We start from the raw sequence: 19,307 nt of genomic DNA on the forward strand, positions 1-19,307 counted from the left end.
AGCCACTGTTATCACATAAGTGAAGCAAGAGAACAGTTTTGAAATAATCAGTGTTTTTCCTCTTCCCTGCCCCTATTTCCTGCAATCCATGAGCATTCCATCCTTCAATACTGAGTGAAAATAGTAATTGTGTGAATAGCTGCTTGGCAGTTTTGGACCAGGGCCTGAGAATAGAGATATGTTAGAATTCATCATATAAGAAAGAGAAAGCCTTCTGTCTTCTTAATATCAAAACTTCAGCACCTGAGGAGAGCAGAATGGATCAGGAGTCACAGAGAAAACCATGTAAAGGCAGAGACTCCTTTTCCTTTATTGAATTTAGGTAGATTTCCTGGGAGTGGGGAAGGAGAGGCGTTGAGAGTAAAAGCAAATGCAGAGCATTTACTCTTGACCGCCCTCTCCCCCTGTTCCCCACCCAGGCATAGATCTGCGCTGCACCTTTGACAACTTCACTGTAACAGGGCAAGAGGAGACTGTGACCTGCATCAGGTAGCAATGCTGAAGGATTCTGTGGTTAGAAAAGAAGAGTGACTAAACCTGAGCTTTGGAGAATTATGACCAAGAAGTGGTGAGTAACTTCATGCCAGCATGGTTAGAGATGAATGACACATTGACACCAAGTCATCTCTTGAGCTTAAGTTTAAACCTAGGGAGCTGAAAAAGGGTCCCCTAATGGAGTGAGATTTAAATTCTGACATTCTAGAACAGGATCATGGAAATTGAGTTGAATTATAAAAATTTTTCAAACTAAGCTTTTCTTTTCGTACAAGAGCTTGTGGTGTGAAATTGTGAAGTGGTATTGAATAAACTACTAGATTAGAGCAAAGGTTCTGAATAAGACATTAACTACAAGTATCCCATAAATTATGGGTGGTGGGTGGTTAAGGGAAAGGGAAAGAGACTGGTATAAGTTATAGGCAAATTTCTGGTAGGAGGGTTAGAGAATAATATATCCACTTATTCATGATCTATTTATTCTATGAATCATCATTTTATATAAGAAATTATAAGTTATAGAAGATGGATTCAAATTTAAAAACAGGATTCTATTTCCTTCAGAAAAGGAAAATACACCAATACCCATATAACTCTTGTGGGTTACACTAAAACGTTCTTAACCTCATTTGCTGCACCTATCGCTCTTCATACTTTCCTATTTCAAGTGTCATGAATTCAACTATCATGAACATTTATCTCAAATGAGTCCTTCCTGCCTCCCAGAACTTATACTGTGTTTCTCCTAGACCTTTCCTTTCCTGGGTGACTTTTCTCATCACTTCTCTCCTTTGACCAAACTTTGGTGCCTCCTGACTTATTTTCAATTTCAGAAATAATAGAAGAAATCAGAGAAGAACTTCTACAATTTCCCACCACGTCTTAGTTTCCCATCATCCATGACCATACGCTCTGCTTCCCTGCCTGTAATTATGGATGCATTGTTGATATCCAGGTCAAGATTTGTACTTTGCCTCAAATTCTTTTCCCCTTGCAGCAAATTTTCCCATCTTCTATCTGCTTTGTTAATTTCCCTCTTAGTACTAGACTATTGCCACCAGCCTGCAAAAGGAGCTAAAATCCCTGCCAATTAAAAAAAGTATTTTGAAATGCCTCCTCTCCTTGATCTGCCCTTCTTACCCCCCCATTTTCCTCCACTGGACAATGCTCCTTTGCTCTACTGCTCTGGAGAACAGATTCATCGGAATGGCACTCTGCATTCATGGTAATTACTGTCATTCTCTTGTGGACTTACTGCAATCATGCTTTCCGCTCACCATCACACCCAACTTCACAAAAATTGCTCTTGTCAAACTCATCAATACTATTTGCTGAAAGGTGTAGTTGATTTTCAGTCTTCTTTGATGTCACTGCAGCAAGATACAGGTTAGCGCTTCTTACTCCTTGAACGGCTATTTTTACTTGGTATCCTACTAGACAGACTTTCTCAATTAAAATTTGGGGAGATAAAAATAAAAGCATTTCTGAGTCCCCCATATAGCACATCTTTAATCTTTTAATTAAGTGAAATAATTTTATTATTATTGAGATTCGATTGCAAATGTTTGCAATGAAAAGGCTAACTCAACTTTAATGTGTGTATTAAATTTTAGTTTCCCTTTGATCAACTTTAAAAGAGAAGGTGGTATTATTTTTCATCCTATTCATTTTCTGGTGGCTTTTTTTGAACACATTGAGTTTAAAAATTTTGTGAACTATTCCTTTTGGCAGTAATTCATGAAATTAATCCAGGTATTTTAAGTGAAGGTCAACTAAATATATGACATAGATGCTACTGGCATAATTATGAACAATTTAGGATATGGAAAATTATCGATTCATCTTGTACTAAATTGGAATTTTGATCATTTGTGAGAAAGAAAAGAGTTGGCCAAAATATTAAAGTGGAATAATCACTTAGCTTCAAGAATAAAATAGAACATTTTAAGAACTATTAAAATGATTTATTGACATTGGCAAATTCCTACACTTTCAAAAAAAAGAAAGAAAGAATTGTGATGATAAAAAAAATTATAATTATTCCTTCTAGCCTCCTCTATTCTGGAGTAGCTAGAAGGGAAAATCGGAAAAGATGGTATCGTAACCCATGACAAACTATGGGCTCTATCCTGTAACTACTTGTTGAAGGGTGCTTTGAAAACTATTGGTTTTATACTTTTTTCTTTGCTTTTTATATGTTATATTATACCATAAAACAAAAGTTAAGAAAAGAAGTATTGTAGCGTCCCTTGGCGGTCTGAAGGAAATAAAAAAGAACTATTAAATTTTCCCACCTGGAAAAGTTAAGAAAATTTTCACATAAGAAACTAGCCCAAGCTCTTGATTTTGAGGCTTGCTCTTGTGAAACTTATTTGTGTAGTAGAGAGGCTAAGACTACCTACAATGAGGCCTCGGTATATATATACATACCGAGCTCTGCAGGGAAAATCATGGCCCTCCTCACTAAGTGGGGCATGACATTCGGGGTGAAAGTCTCCTGGAAAACATGGGGCATGACTTCTGGGGAATGTGTCTGGCCTTGGCAATGTTGGATCAACAATGCCTTCCTGAACAAAGTGGGGAGAAAGTGTAATAAAATAAGGCATTGGTGGCTAGAAGAGATTAAATAGAGTCAAGAGGCTATTCTGGAGGCCACCCTTATGCAAATTTTAGTAAGATAGTGCTAATTGCCATCATTTGCTAAACTCCTATCAACATCATTCCTGTTAATTCTTAAGAGGCCTGGGGCTCAAGTTGAGACTCTCTAAAAGTTTAATGCACTAAATTTGCGTTTCTGGAATGTATAATTTCCAGAAGGTTTCTAGGCCAGATAAATCTTGAAACCCAGAGGGATCAGCTTTCTGAGATTATCAACTGATTACCTCCCCCTGTCTTTTAGTGTGGATACACCTTCTCAACATCAGAAAGTCAGAATGGGCATTGCCTAATGAACCCTATAGATTGGGAGAAGGATCAAAGAAGGAAGAGTTATAACAGAGAAAATAGGATTTAACAAGTGAGTATGAATAGTAAATCACTATATCAATATTTCTTCTAGCCTCCAGCACTTTGGAGCAGCTAGAAGGAAAAATCTGAAATAGTGGAATGGTAACACATAACTAACTCTGAAATATGTTCCTTAACTACTTGTTTAAGGTTACTTTGAAAATTATTGCTTTTTCTTTTCTTTTCTTTGCATGTATGTTATATTTCACAATTCTACAGACAGCAAAGGGGAATTAAAGATCTATGGGAAGCTAATCAACCAGAGAGAAAAAGGTCGAATAATGAAGCAGTGAACTAAGGGCATGAGAATATATAAGTACAGAGTACTGTCAGGTGATGTTGGTTAGGGAGCCCTAGGAATCAGTCCCTCCACCAAAACAATGATTCAACCAAAAGGAATTGTCTGAAATAACTATTTTGAAACTCTGGAATCTATAAGAACACTGTACAGCGCACAGGGGAGAGTGGGAGGAAGAGGCTAATAAGTTAGAGTAAAGAATTGTAAATTGCTCCCTCTGCATGGAGGCTATTCTTGCCCACTAGAGTCCATCCCCCATCCTTGAGGCATACTGCCTAGAGGTCCACCCCTGGCTAGCTTGCTGGTGCCAGAAAGGGACATAAAAATCCTATTCCCCAAGAACAGGAGTGGACACAACCTGATCACTGACCAGGTGTTTTGATCAGTGGCTTTGCATTGCTGGGTTTCAGCTCTGAGGGCTGCTATTGTTTCAACCTGCCACAAACAAAGGTGGTGGCAGCCATAGTTTCAACTTTGCCCCTGCAGGAGCTGCAGTGGGGGTGGAGACTTGAAGGCACTATGCCTCCCCAGGGCTTCAGATAACAGTTAGGTGAAGGGCTATATTTTCTGGGCAGACCAGGAAAGCTCAACTTTGAGGAGCCATCAGAGAAGCTCTTGGGACCCTTCTTGAGCCTGTCTGCAGGAATTCTGGAGTCAGCCTGTGCCACTTTTGTAGGTCCAAGGCACTGTTTCATCAGGAAGAGATGGACTTTGGAAACTTTTCTCTGGCATGCCCCTTCTTCCCAGGATTTTCCTTCCAGCCCAAAATCAGCATGGAACAACAAAAGTTGTTGGGACAAAGGTCTGAGCAGCTTCAAACACCAGAGAGAGGGATGACAGTCTCATTGGAAACAGAGATGACAACCAAATCCCTGTAAACAGGACAACTCCAAAACAGACAACAAGCAAACGTCCAGGACAAGACAAAGACCCAGAATGAGAAAACCCTGTCACTGCCTTCATTTTGGGAAGACATTCCTGATAAGATGGCCGAATGTAAGTGTACAGGAAAAGAGTACAAGACAAACAAATAAGTAGGAAATGATGGCCTGTCCAAGGAAAAAGGATAATAATCCAGTAACACCAACAAAGAAAACCATAATATAGGTATACTGAACAGACTTAAATAAAATCATCCTCTGTATTCTGTTGTATCGTTTGGCATATAACCCCACTTCTTACTTCCTACAGGTGCTAGGATGCAAATGCATACAAAATAATGATAAATCTATGCTTCCAGACATATATTGTACAAACATAGAAGTAGTGACAAGTTAAAAATGGTTGGAGGACAGAAGGCTTTAGGAAAAGTGTATGTGCATATTACTGAAATTAAGTTGGTATTAAAGCAAATATTATTGTTATATATTTAAGATGTTAAATTTTATCCCCATGGTAACCACTAAAATATAGATGAAAAATATGTCCTGATAGAAAGGAGAAGGCACTCAAAATGGTACAATACAAAGAATCAAATAAATATAAAAATACACATTAACAGAAGTTTAAAAAAGCAAAATGGCAGAAGAAAGACCGATATTATCAGTGGTGACTTTAAATGTAAAAGGATTAAACTCTCCAGTCTAAAGGCAGAGATTGACAGTTGGATTAAAAAGCATGACCCTACTGTATATTTTCTGCAAGAGACTCACCTTAAAGTCAAAGTTATAAGTAGGTTGAAGGTGAAAAGATGGGAAAAACACCCTGTGCACATAGTAACCAGAAAAAAGAGCTGGGATAGTGTGGTAGTTCAGTTCAGGTGTTAATTTGGCCAGGTGATGATGCCCCATTGTGCTGTTTTTGTGGACTTAAGGCACCAGTATGTGAAATTCATTTATGGCTGATTGCATTTGTGGTCAGCTAGGGGGAGTGCCTTCCACAGTGAGTGAGGTTTAATTTAATTAACTGGAGGCTTAATAGAGAGAGGTCAGAAGAGAGCTCAGCAGCTTAGCACACCTCATCTCAGCACTCACAGCTCAGCCCAGATGTTTGGACATGCAGAAAGGAATTGCCCTGAGGAAAGCCATTTGAACACAGAAGCCAGCAGAGAAGGTCAGTAGACATCACCATGCGCCTTCCATGTAACAGAGGGTCTCAGATGAAAGTTAGCTGCCTTCCCTCTGAAAGGCTATACATTTTTAACTACATAAATGCCCTTGGAAAGCTGATCCATCTATGGTGTGTTGCATTTTGACAGCTTTAGCAAATTAAAACAGTTAGCTATACAAGTACAGATAAAATAGATTTTAAATAAAAACAGTTATGAGGGGCAAAGATGGTTATTATATATTGATGTAGAGGACATTTCAACAAGGTGTAATAATTGTAAATATAAATGCACCTAAAAGCATAACCCCAAAACATTATGAAGGAAATACTGACAGAAGGGAGAAATTGATGGTTCTACAATAATACTTGGAGACTTTAATATACCACTCTTGATAATAAATAGAATAGCTAGGCAGAAGATCAATAAGGAAGTATTGTCTTGAAATGCATTCTAAACCAACTAGACCAGACAGATAAATATATATAGAACACTTCACACCCCCCCCCCCCAAAAAATGCATTCTTCTAAAGTGCACATGGATCCTTCCCCAGGATAGACCATCTGTGGGTCACAAAACAAATCTCAATAAATTCCACAATATTGAAAGCATACAATGTATATTCTCTGACCATAACAGAGTAGAGCTAGAAATCAATAACAGCAGGAGAAATGGAAAATATGTAGTATGTGGGAAATAAGCAATATACTTATAAACAGCTAATGTGTTAAAGAGAAAATCAGAAACAAAATTGAGATATGTCCTGATGCAAATAGAAATGAAAATACATCGTACCAAAACTAATAGGATACATCAGAGGCAGTGCTGAGAGTAAAATTTATAGCTTTAAATGCTTATATTAAAAAAAGGAAAGACTTCAAACCAGAGAACTAATGGCAAAGCTGAAAGAACTAGAAAAAGAAAAATAAACTGAATTTGAAATGAGAAGAAGGAGGGAAATAAAGTTTAGAGCAGAGATAGACAATCTCGACAAACCAATTACTAGTAAAGAGAGTGAATCAGTAATCAAAAACCTCCCAACAAAGAAAATCACAGGATCAGATGGCTCCACAGGGGAATTCTATCAAACATTCCAAGAATATTTAAAATCGATTCTGCTCAAACTCTTCAAAAAAATCCAAGAGGAGGGAACACTCCCTAATTCAATCTATGAGGCCAACATCGTCTTCCTATAAAAGCCAAATAAAGGTATCACAAGAAAAGAAAACTACAGACTAATAGCTCTTATAAATATAGATGCATAATCCTCAAAAAAATACTGACAAATCAAGCCAACGGTATATTAAAAGAGTTATACACTATGAGCAAGTGGAATTTATCCCTGGTATGTAAGGGTGGCTCAACATAAGGAAATCAATTAATGTAACACACCACATTAATGCAATGAAGGGAAACAAAAACACATGATTATCTCAATTGATGCAGAAAAGCCATGTGACAAAATCCAGCACCCTTCTTTTTAAATATAATTTAGTTGAGATACAGTCACACACAGCATAATCCATCCAAAGTATACAATAAATGGCTTACAGTGTCATCATATGATTGTGTATTCATTACCACAGTCAATTTTAGAACATTTTCATTACTCTAAGAAAAAAAATAAAAAGAAAAAAGAACACCCAAAACATCCCATACCCCATACCCCATATCCCATATATCCCCATATTATGTATTTATTCTTTGTCTTTATTTTATTACTCATCTGCCCATACACTGGATAATGGAGAGTCAGTCACAAGGCTGTCATAATCACACGGTCACACAATAAAAGCTACGTAGTCATACAATCATCATCAAGCATCCAGTTTGCTGGATTACAGTTCAGCATTATCAGTTATTTCCTTCTAGCTGTCTTAATACACTAGAAACTGAAAAGGGACATCTGTATAATGCATAAAAATAACCTCCAGAATGACCTGTTGACTCTATTTGAAATCTCTCAGCCACTGAAACTTTGTTTTGTTTCATTTCTTTTCCCCCTTTTGAGCAAAAAGTGATTCTTACTCACAGGATGCCCAGGCTTGGCTCACTCCTGGGAGTCATGTCCCACATTGCCAGGGAGACTTATACCCCTGTGAGTCATGTCCCATGTAGGGGGTGGGGAGATAGAGAGTTTATTTGCAGAGTTAGCTGAGAGAGAGAAGCCACATCTGAGCAACAAGAGGTTATCTAGGGGTAATACTTAGACATATTTATAAGTAGGCTTAGCTTCTCCTGTGCAGGAATACTTTTCATAAGGGCAGGCCCCAAGATCAGGGCTTGACTAATCAAATTGGGAGTCCCTAAGCCTTGTGAGGATATCAGGAATTCCCAAGGTGGGGAAGTTTAATATTTCCACCTTTTCCCCCAATCCATCAAGGGGCCTTTGCAAATACTTTTTAAAAAAAAAAAATTTTGCCCCAAATATGCTGGAATGTATTAGGATTTTACATTAACCTGTACGGCATAACAAGATTTCATTCCCTATTCTAGGTTGACCACACAGGATAAGTTAGGTAGTGCCAGCACCCCTTCTTGATAGAAACACTTAATATCAAGAATAGAAGGAAGCTTCCTCAACATGACAAAGGGCATATAGGAAAAGCCCACAGTCAACTTCCTACCTCACTGTAACCATCCTCTCTAAGATTAAGAACATGATAACATTGTCTGCTGTTATTACTGTTATTCAACATTGTACTGGAATTTCTTGCCAGAGCAATGAGGCAAAGACATAAAAGACATTCAAATTGGGAAGGAAGAAGCAAAACTTTCCCTATTTGAAGGTGATATCTTATACTCAGAAAATGCTGAAAAATCCACAGTAAAGCTCCTAGAATTAATAAATGAATGCAACAAAGTGGGGAGATAGGATAGTGTACAAGATCAACACCCCCAAATCAGTAGTGTTTCTATACACAAGCAATGAACAATTGGAAGAAGAAATAAAGTAAAAATTCCATTTACCATAGAAACTTAAAGAATCAAATATCTAAGAATCAATTCAACCATGGATGTAAAAGATGTGTACAGAGACCTACAAAACATTGCTAAAAGAAATCAAATAGAAGAGCATTTTGTGTTCATGTATTGGAAGAGTAGATATCATTAAGATGTCAATCCTCCCCAAAATAATTGTAGATTCACTGCAATCACAATCAAAATTACAACAACCATCTTTGCACAAATGGAAAAGCAGATCATCACATTTATAAGGAAGGGTAAGGAGCCCTGAATAGCTAAAGCCATCTTGAAAAAGAAGAATGAAGTTGGAAGGCTTCCTCTTGTTCTTAAAACTCTACTACATTACCGCAGTAATCAAAACAGCGTGATACTGGCACAAGGACAGATGCATAGATCGATGGAATGGAATTGAGAGCTCAGAAATCAGCTCTCATATTGAGTCCATTGCTGGGTCATGGGCACGTCTGGGTATTTTTGGTGAACCGGTGGGACAAGTCCAAAAGAAGCTCAGTTGTATTGGATTGAGGAGCCTCCTGGGAAATATCTTACACTTTAGCCAGAACCGGAAAGCAGAAAAAGTGACAGACAAGTAGTTGAGGAATCTCTCAGGTAAACAGCAACACAATGATGACAAGGGTGACAGCAAACTAATTGTAATGGAATAATTTGTCATGGGTGCTAGATGGAAAGAGTGGTAATTAATAGATTCTTTCCTTGGCTGTAGCTTATGTTTAGATATCAGAAAAAGAAGGGGTTGAAGCAAAACCCGAAAGATGCATTTCACTAAACTGAATAAACACAACACACACTAGCTCCGTTCTCCCAGCAGATATTCCTGCAGAAGCTTGCAGCTTTGAGCCTGCATCCTTCAGCACTCACAGATGATGCCAGCATCGGCCAGAGTTTTCTCTGATCCTTCCCTGTGGAGAAGTGGCAAAGGTGGCTGGTAAAGCGTCAGTGGGGCCGCCTGGAGAGAACATGAGCAGGAGTGTGTCTGGTATCTACCACGGAATGATCTCAAAAGTACTCCAGGTTGTTAAAGCTGAAACAATTCGACTTCTATCAGTTTTAAGAAAATGTTTTGAAGATTTTGCATGCGCCATCCTTCCTCTTCCTTCTTACAGAGTCACAGGGGCGGGACATGCCGATTGTTGTTTGGGCACAAAGCTAACATCCTATTTGGTAGAGTTTCGATAAATGGTAACTGGTATTACACTTTTAAGCAAAATCTGAGAAAATCAGCGAAGTCACGGGACCATAATAATTGCACATGTGCATACAACCAAAATGCTATAGCTAAAGAAAGAAACAAACTTGGTTTTGGATGTGCTTTCCAACAAGAACACATGGTTATTGTACTCACCCGAAGCTCGGTTATATGAACCTGTACCTGCAAGTGTGGGAGCACGTGTAATGGGTGGGGCAGGTACTGGGAAAATAGAGTAGAAAGGATGTGAACTCCCTTTATGTATCTGGTGTTCCTTTTAAGTTTGTTTAGCTATATATCATATGATATTTAATTATATGGTTTTAGATTCCCACTATGTGACCCACGTGAGTTAGTGGTAGATTTCGTCTATATTCTCCTCATAAGAAATTGTTTCTGCAACTCCACTGTCACAATAAGAAAGAAGTATGAGCCATGAGATTCCTAATTCTCTTTTTAGTTGCTTTGGTGATTGTCTTTGGTAAACATCCTTCATTGTTCTAAATTTGTTCCTGGGTGCCCTAGATATTGTTACAGGCTTTCGATAGTAGCTCTGTGTGTATTTAGGCACACATGCATTTACAAGCACATGTCTTTTCTTAATTTACCTTTTCCTGGAAAAGTATAATTATTTGGTTGCTCAGCTACAGTGTTATATAAACTCTCAGATCCAACGTTTTAAGGAATTTTCCTGATATTCATGTTTTATGCAACTCCAATTCAAGCTAAACACTGTATTAATTTTTCCACTGAATAGGAAATGATCCCAGCTAAAGAATACTTAACCTACTTTCTGGTTTGCTAATATGGTTTTATTAACATCTTTTTGGGCAATTAAACTCCTTTGCTGGGAATTCTCTTTCTGGATATACATTTTCTTTGCCCCTAAGAAGACTAAGACAGCTCCCTTTGGAGCACAGCTCTGGGCTTCGTCAACCCTTTGTAGACGGCCTTTCATTCCTGGGGGAGCTCCCTTTCAGCTTAAGAGTTCACTGCTTTGGGGATAAAACAACCTACCGAGAGTCTTGGGAAAGATGGACATGCACAGAGTCCCTGAGATGGGTGGTAGCACCTGTTACTCCCGGGTCCAAGGGGGATTGGTGGGGAATAGTGGAAGGACAAACTGGACTCTGTGCCATAATTTCATCCAAACTGAGCTCCATAAAAAGTTCAGTTTGCATAAAGGCAGCATTAGGTTTGAAAAGAATGCTTATGTCTTCTTCCTACACATAAGTCTGAAGAGGCTATCTTCTATCCTGATGGTTTTTCTAAGCTCTCGGTACATATTTCTCCTTCCGTAATGTATGTCTATCCTAGCCATTCTTTTATTTTTATTTTTTATTTATTTATTTATTTATTTATTTATTTTTTTATTAATTAAAAAAAGAATTAACAAAACAATTAGAAATCATTCCAATCTACATGTACAATCAGTAATTCTTAATAACATCACATAGTTGCATATTCATCATTTCTTAGTACATTTGCATCGATTTAGAAAAAGAAATAAAAAGACAACAGAATAAGAATTAAAACAATAATAGAAAGAAAAAAAACAAAAAAAACAAAAACAAAAAACCTATACCTCACATGCAGCTTCATTCAGTGTTTTAACATAATTGCATTACAATTGGGTAGTATTGTGCTGTCCATTTCTGAGTTTTTATATCCAGTCCCGTTGTACAGTCTGTATCCCTTCATCTCCAATTATCCCTTCTCTTTTTTTTTTTTTTTTAATTAACGGAAAAAAAGAAATTAACCCAACATTTAGAGATCATACCATTCTACACATGCAATCATTAATTCTTAACATCATCACATAGATGCATGATCATCATTTCTTAGTACATTTGCATTGGTTTAGAAGAACTAGCAACATAACCAAAAAAGATATAGAATGTTAATATAGAGAAAAAAATAAAAGTAATAATAGTAAAATCAAAACAAAACAACACAAAACAAAACAAAAACCTATAGCTCAGATGCAGCTTCATTCAGTGTTTTAACATGATTACTTTACAATTAGGTATTATTGTGCTGTCCATTTTTGAGTTTTTGTATCTAGTCCTGTTGCACAGTCTGTATCCCTTCAGCTTCAATTACCCATTGTCTTACCCTGTTTCTAACTCCTGCTGAACTCTGTTACCAATGACATATTTCAAGTTTATTCTCGAATGTCCGTTCACATCAGTGGGACCATACAGTATTTGTCCTTTAGTTTTTGGCTGGATTCACTCAGCATAATATTCTCTAGGTCCATCCATGTTATTACATGGTTCATAAGTTTATCTTGTCTTAAAGCTGCATAATATTCCATCGTATGTATATACCACAGTTTGTTTAGCCACTCTTCTGTTGATGGAGATTTTGGCTGTTTCCATCTCTTTGCAATTGTAAATAATGCTGCTATAAACATTGGTGTGCAAATGTCCGTTTGTGTCTTTGCCCTTAAGTCCTTTGAGTAGATACCTAGCAATGGTATTGCTGGGTCGTATGGCAGTTCTATATTCAGCTTTTTGAGGAACCGCCAAACTGCCTTCCACAGTGGTTGCACCCTTTGACATTCCCACCAACAGTGGATAAGTGTGCCTCTTTCTCCGCATCCTCTCCAGCACTTGTCATTTTCTGTTTTGTTGATAATGGCCATTCTGGTGGGTGTGAGATGATATCTCATTGTGGTTTTGATTTGCATTTCTCTAATGGCCAGGGACATTGAGCATCTCTTCATGTGCCTCTTGGCCATCTGTATTTCCTCTTCTGAGAGGTGTCTGTTCAAGTCTTTTTCCCATTTTGTAATTGGGTTGGCTGTCTTTTTGTTGTTGAGATGAACAATCTCTTTATAAATTCTGGATACTAGACCTTTATCTGATATATCATTTCCAAATATTGTCTCCCATTGTGAAGGCTGTCTTTCTACTTTCTTGATGAAGTTCTTTGATGCACAAAAGTGTTTAATTTTGAGGAGTTCCCATTTATTTATTTCCTTCTTCAGTGCTCTTGCTTTAGGTTTAAGGTCCATAAAACCGCCTCCAGTTGTAAGATCCATAAGATATCTCCCAACATTTTCCTCTAACTGTTTTATGGTCTTAGACCTAATGTTTAGATCTTTGATCCATTTTGAGTTAACTTTTGTATAGGGTGTGAGAGATGGGTCTTCTTTCATTCTTTTGCATATGGATATCCAGTTCTCTAGGCACCATTTATTGAAGAGACTGCTCTGTCCCAGGTGAGTTGGCTTGACTGCCTTATCAAAGATCAAATGTCCATAGATGAGAGGGTCTATATCTGAGCACTCTATTCGATTCCATTGGTCGATATATCTATCTTTATGCCAATACCATGCTGTTTTGACCACTGTGGCTTCATAATATGCCTTAAAGTCAGGCAGCGCGAGACCTCCAGCTTCGTTTTTTTTCCTCAAGATGTTTTTAGCAATTCGGGGCACCCTGCCCTTCCAGATAAATTTGCTTATTGGTTTTTCTATTTCTGAAAAATAAGTTGTTGGGATTTTGATTGGTATTGCATTGAATCTGTAAATCAATTTAGGTAGGACTGACATCTTAACTATATTTAGTCTTCCAATCCATGAACACGGTATGCCCTTCCATCTATTTAGGTCTTCTGTGATTTCTTTTAGCAGTTTTTTGTAGTTTTCTTTATATAGGTTTTTTGTCTCTTTAGTTAAATTTATTCCTAGGTATTTTATTCTTTTAGTTGCAATTGTAAATGGGATTCGTTTCTTGATTTCCCCCTCAGCTTGTTCATTACTAGTGTATAGAAATGCTACAGATTTTTGAATGTTGATCTTGTAACCTGCTACTTTGCTGTACTCATTTATTAGCTCTAGTAGTTTTGTTGTGGATTTTTCGGGTTTTCGACGTATAGTATCATATCGTCTGCAAACAGTGATAGTTTTACTTCTTCCTTTCCAATTTTGATGCCTTGTATTTCTTTTTCTTGTCTAATTGCTCTGGCTAGAACCTCCAACACAATGTTGAATAATAGTGGTGATAGTGGACATCCTTGTCTTGTTCCTGATCTTAGGGGGAAAGTTTTCAATTTTTCCCCATTGAGGATGATATTAGCTGTGGGTTTTTCATATATTCCCTCTATCATTTTAAGGAAGTTCCCTTGTATTCCTATCTTTTGAAGTGTTTTCAACAGGAAAGGATGTTGAATCTTGTCAAATGCCTTCTCTGCATCAATTGAGATGATCATGTGATTTTTCTGCTTTGATTTGTTGATATGGTGTATTACATTAATTGATTTTCTTATGTTGAACCATCCTTGCATACCTGGGATGAATCCTACTTGGTCATGATGTATAATTCTTTTAATGTGCTGTTGGATACAATTTGCTAGAATTTTATTGAGGATTTTTGCATCTGTATTCATTAGAGAGATTGGTCTGTAGTTTTCTTTTTTTGTAATATCTTTGCCTGGTTTTGGTATGAGGGTGATGTTGGCTTCATAGAATGAATTAGGTAGTTTTCCCTCCACTTCGATTTTTTTTGAAGAGTTTGAAGAGAATTGGTACTAATTCTTTCTGGAACGTTTGGTAGAATTCACATGTGAAGCCATCTGGTCCTGGACTTTTCTTTTTAGGAAGCTTTTGAATGACTAATTCAATTTCTTTACTTGTGATTGGTTTGTTGAGGTCATCTATGTCTTCTTGAGTCAAAGTTGGTTGTTCATGTCTTTCCAGGAACCCGTCCATTTCCTCTAAATTGTTGTATTTATTAGCGTAAAGTTGTTCATAGTATCCTGTTATTACCTCCTTTATTTCTGTGAGGTCAGTAGTTATGTCTCCTCTTCCATTTCTGATCTTATTTATTTGCATCCTCTCTCTTCTTCTTTTTGTCAATCTTGCTAAGGGCCCATCAATCTTATTGATTTTCTCATAGAACCAACTTCTGGCCTTATTGATATTCTCTATTGTTTTCATGTTTTCAATTTCATTTATTTGTGCTCTAATCTTTGTTATTTCTTTCCTTTTGCTTGCTTTGGGGTTAGCTTGCTGTTCTTTCTCCAGTTCTTCCAAATGGATAGTTAATTCCTGAATTTTTGCCTTTTCTTCTTTTCTGATATAGGCATTTAGAGCAATAAATTTCCCTCTTAGCACTGCCTTTGCTGCATCCCATAAGTTTTGATATGTTGTGTTTTCATTTTCATTCGCCTTGAGGTATTTGCTAATTTCCCTTGCAATTTCTTCTTTGACCCAGTCGTTGTTTAGGAGTGTGTTGTTGAGCCTCCACGTATTTGTGAATTTTCTGGCACTCTGCCTATTATTGATTTCCAACATCATTCCTTTATGGTCCGAGAAAGTGTTGTGTAAGATTTCAATCTTTTTAAATTTGTTAAGACTTGCTTTGTGACCCAGCATATGGTCTATCTTTGAGAATGATCCATGAGCACTTGAGAAAAAGGTGTATCCTGCTGTTGTGGGATGTAATGTCCTATAAATGTCTATTAAGTCTAGTTCATTTATAGTAATATTCAGATTCTCTATTTCTTTGTTGATCCTCTGTCTAGATGTTCTGTCCCTTGATGAGAGTGGTGAGTTGAAGTCTCCAACTATTATGGTATATGAGTCTATTTCCCTTTTCAATGTTTGCAGTATATTCCTCACGTATTTTGGGGCATTCTGATTCGGTGTGTAAATATTTATGATTGTTATGTCTTCTTGTTTAATTGTTCCTTTTATTAGTATATAGTGTCCTTCTTTGTCTCTTTTAACTGTTTTACATTTGAAGTCTAATTTGTTGGATATTAGTATAGCCACTCCTGCTCTTTTCTGGTTGTTATTTGCATGAAATATCTTTTCCCAACCTTTCACTTTCAACCTATGTTTATCTTTGGGTCTAAGATGTGTTTCCTGTAGACAGCATATAGAAGGATCCTGTTTTTTAATCCATTCTGCCAATCTATGTCTTTTGATTGGGGAATTCAGTCCATTGACATTTAGTGTTATTACTGTTTGGATAATATTTTCCTCTAACATTTTGCCTTTTGTATTATATATATCATATCTGATTTTCCTTCTTTCTACACTCTTTTCCATATCTCTCTCTTCTGTCTTTTTGTATCTGACTCTAGTGCTCCCTTTAGTATTTCTTGCAGAGCTGGTCTCTTGGTCACAAATTCTTTCAGTGACTTTTTGTCTGAGAATGTTTTAATTTCTCCCTCATTTTTGAAGGATAATTTTGCTGGATATAGGAGTCTTGGTTGGCAGTTTTTCTCTTTTAGTATTTTAAATATATCATCCCACTGTCTTCTAGCTTCCATGGTTTCTGCTGAGAAATCTACACAAAATCTTATTGGGTTTCCCTTGTATGTAATGGATTGTTTTTCTCTTGCTGCTTTCAAGATCTTCTCTTTCTCTTTGACCTCTGACATTCTAACTAGTAAGTGTCTTGGAGAACGCCTGTTTGGGTCTAATCTCTTTGGGGTGCGCTGTACTTCTTGGATCTGTAATTTTAGGTCTTTCATAAGAGTTGGGAAATTTTCAGTGATAATTTCTTCCATTAGTTTTTCTCCTCCTTTTCCGTTCTCTTCTCCTTCTGGGACACCCACAACACGTATATTTGTGCGGTTCATATTGTCCTTGAGTTCCCTGATACCCTGTTCAAATTTTTCCATTCTTTTCCCTATAGTTTCTGTTTCTTTTTGGAATTCAGATGTTCCATCCTCCAAATCACTAATTCTATCTTCTGTCTCTTTAAATCTATCATTGTAGCTATCCATTATTTTTTCTATGTTTGCTACTTTATCCTTCACTTCCATAAGTTCTGCGATTTGTTTTTTCTGTTTTTCTATTTCTTCTTTAAAAAATATGGAACGCTTCACGAATTTGCGTGTCATCCTTGCGCAGGGGCCATGCTAATGTTCTCTGTATTGTTCCAATTTTAGTATATGTGCTGCCGAAGCGAGCACCTAGCCATTCTTTAAACTCTGCATATGATAATAATGGCAGCGGGAAAAATGATAACATGTTCATGTTAAGTTCATAATTCAAAAAAAACTTAGATAGATCATCTTATTTGATCTTTAAAACAACTGCATGAATAAAAGGGGAACACATAGTTAATCCAGGCTAGCAGGCCAGCATACTGTTCCAGAAAGTTTAATGATTTGGGTATTACCATTCAAGTGTGCATTATCAAGCCATAGGAAGAATGAACTGGAGCCCAGGTGTGGCACTATGAGACTCAAGACTATTTCCACTGCCCTGTGCTCCATGGTCCTCCCTTACTGTTTTTTCTCTTCCTATTTTGTTCCTGACATTGTCCCCATTTATTCCAGAATACTCAGTTGCCTAAGTATTTGCCCTATGTATGATAACTTGCTAATCACTGAGTTTTAGAAATTCTTCATGCACAACTTTTTCACCATCCCTTCACAGAATTATAAAATCATGTCTTTAGTATCAGAAGGCATCTACTTTAGGCCAACTGCCCACAAAGGTTTTAATTCTTTTCACGAAATCCTAGACATTCATTCTCCTACCTTTCCTAGAACAAATTTCTGATCTTAGTTTTGTTAATGGGAGTGATGTACTGCCTATTCTTCTACTACTCAGAAACAGATTTCGTGTTCCTCCTAAGACTTATCTTTTCTGGGTTAAATAATCTTAGTTTTATTAATTGCTCTTCTTAGAGTGTTAAATCTGTTAGTACTCTTTGGGATTCAAATGACAAAAAAGCAAAGCAAATTTAGATGTTTAAGAGGATCTATAGCCTTGCATAATTGAAAAATCTGGAAAGAGTTCCGGCTGCAGGACTGGCTCAGTGTGGGGCTTCAAGGCCACACCCAAGTTGATCGTAAAAGGGCAGCACAAAGGAATATGGTGTATTTTGTATCACGACGGGGGTAGAGGAGACCCACCTCTATGCATTTTTCAACATCCATAGAGCCGTACACTGTAAAGGCTTTATTTGACAGATAAACATTTTAAAAATCAGTCATGAGGTGGGGGGAACCCAAGATAAAATGCATTTCTTAAACCAACTATACCAAGGAAGAAAAACTGTCTCTGTATTACACTCACTAATAGTGGAATAATATTACACACGACAAGGAGTAGATTTTTTTTTTTCTGATGTAGCAGGAATTTTATGGTGTTGGGTATGGAAGAGAAAGGAGAAATAAAGCCCTTTTCTTGATATTAATATACTATATAACATTCAAAGAATGATGTATGTGATGGAGAAAAAGTAATTGTGATTTATTGCTTTGGGTTTACTAGGTTCAATATGTTCAAATTGAGGAATTATATTTATATATAGTGGAGTAATTAAAATTTATTTTCATGTATTTCAGCAAAAGAAGAAATAACCATTCTTTCCATATTTGATGCTTCTCTTGAGGTGAACTCAATTATTTATGTCCAAATTTGAACCCAAGTAAATTCCAATATATTATTCTACATCAGTGGAAAGTTTTCCAAAATTAACTAGGTCAACTGCCTGGTTATAGGAGAGTAAATTAAATAATTTCTCAAGATCCTTACATCCTGATTATTTGATTATACTCACTGGCTGGCTTTATCTAATTTACCTGTTAGTGTATATATTTGTTTTTCCTCCCGTCAAGGAAAATAAAATGTCAAAGCAGGGTAGTATTTATTGGCAAGATGAAGACAGTATTCTATTCATGGGAGCCATAAACAAACCATGTGAAAAATACTACTACACTGTAGCCAGTACAAAATGAAAGCTTTTAGTATGTGTTAACTCTTTTTTAAAAGTCACTTTATATCCGAGTGTTTGCAGTGGCATGCTGTCATCAAAATTGTGTCTTACTTTAAATGCTTTGAGTATTTTAAAATAAGACATTCATTCTCTAAAATAGTTTACCAATGCTTTTGCAGATCAAAGTTATATTTATTTTTAATTCATCTAGTAAGCTATGGAAATCTTTAAGACTTTATTCTTGCCATTACACTTAAAACGTGACAACCAGTGCACAGATCTTGTGAAGATGAGGACACCTCAGATTCATTGAGTATGTGATATTCTTTATTCTCATTAAGTCAAAGAAACTCTTCTTTTACATGTAGGATTTAAAGACGCACCCAAATAGCCTATTCAACTTGATTTTGTTTTTCATCTTCATTTCTGCTTCATTTCAATTTCTCTTTCTCATGCCTTTGTCTTTCAAAAGTTGTTCATTGAACATTCTGGAGTAGTTTTATATTATATTTTAAGTAACTTTTTCCATATGCTTGTTTTTGCCTCTATGAGCTCTCTTTCTTTCGACTTTCTTCACTCCCCACTCCCAAATTAAA

General features: G+C 36.8%; 1 long non-coding RNA gene and 1 other non-coding gene across 2 annotated transcripts; one reads left to right on the top strand and one right to left on the bottom strand.

Moving 5' to 3' along the window:
- The first annotated feature begins 425 nt into the window (after positions 1-425).
- Positions 426-18,422, top strand: LOC143666172 (uncharacterized). The gene is made up of 3 exons (XR_013167442.1): positions 426-568; positions 3,395-3,511; positions 18,341-18,422. It is a non-coding gene; the product is annotated as an uncharacterized LOC143666172 (long non-coding RNA).
- On the bottom strand, positions 16,848-16,954 carry LOC143666399 (U6 spliceosomal RNA). The gene has a single exon (XR_013167600.1). It is a non-coding gene; the product is annotated as a U6 spliceosomal RNA (small nuclear RNA).
- Positions 18,423-19,307: the final 885 nt, after the last annotated feature.

The sequence above is a fragment of the Tamandua tetradactyla genome, chromosome 22 (assembly GCF_023851605.1).
Source record: "Tamandua tetradactyla isolate mTamTet1 chromosome 22, mTamTet1.pri, whole genome shotgun sequence".
In the NCBI taxonomy this organism is placed as follows: domain Eukaryota; kingdom Metazoa; phylum Chordata; class Mammalia; order Pilosa; family Myrmecophagidae; genus Tamandua; species Tamandua tetradactyla.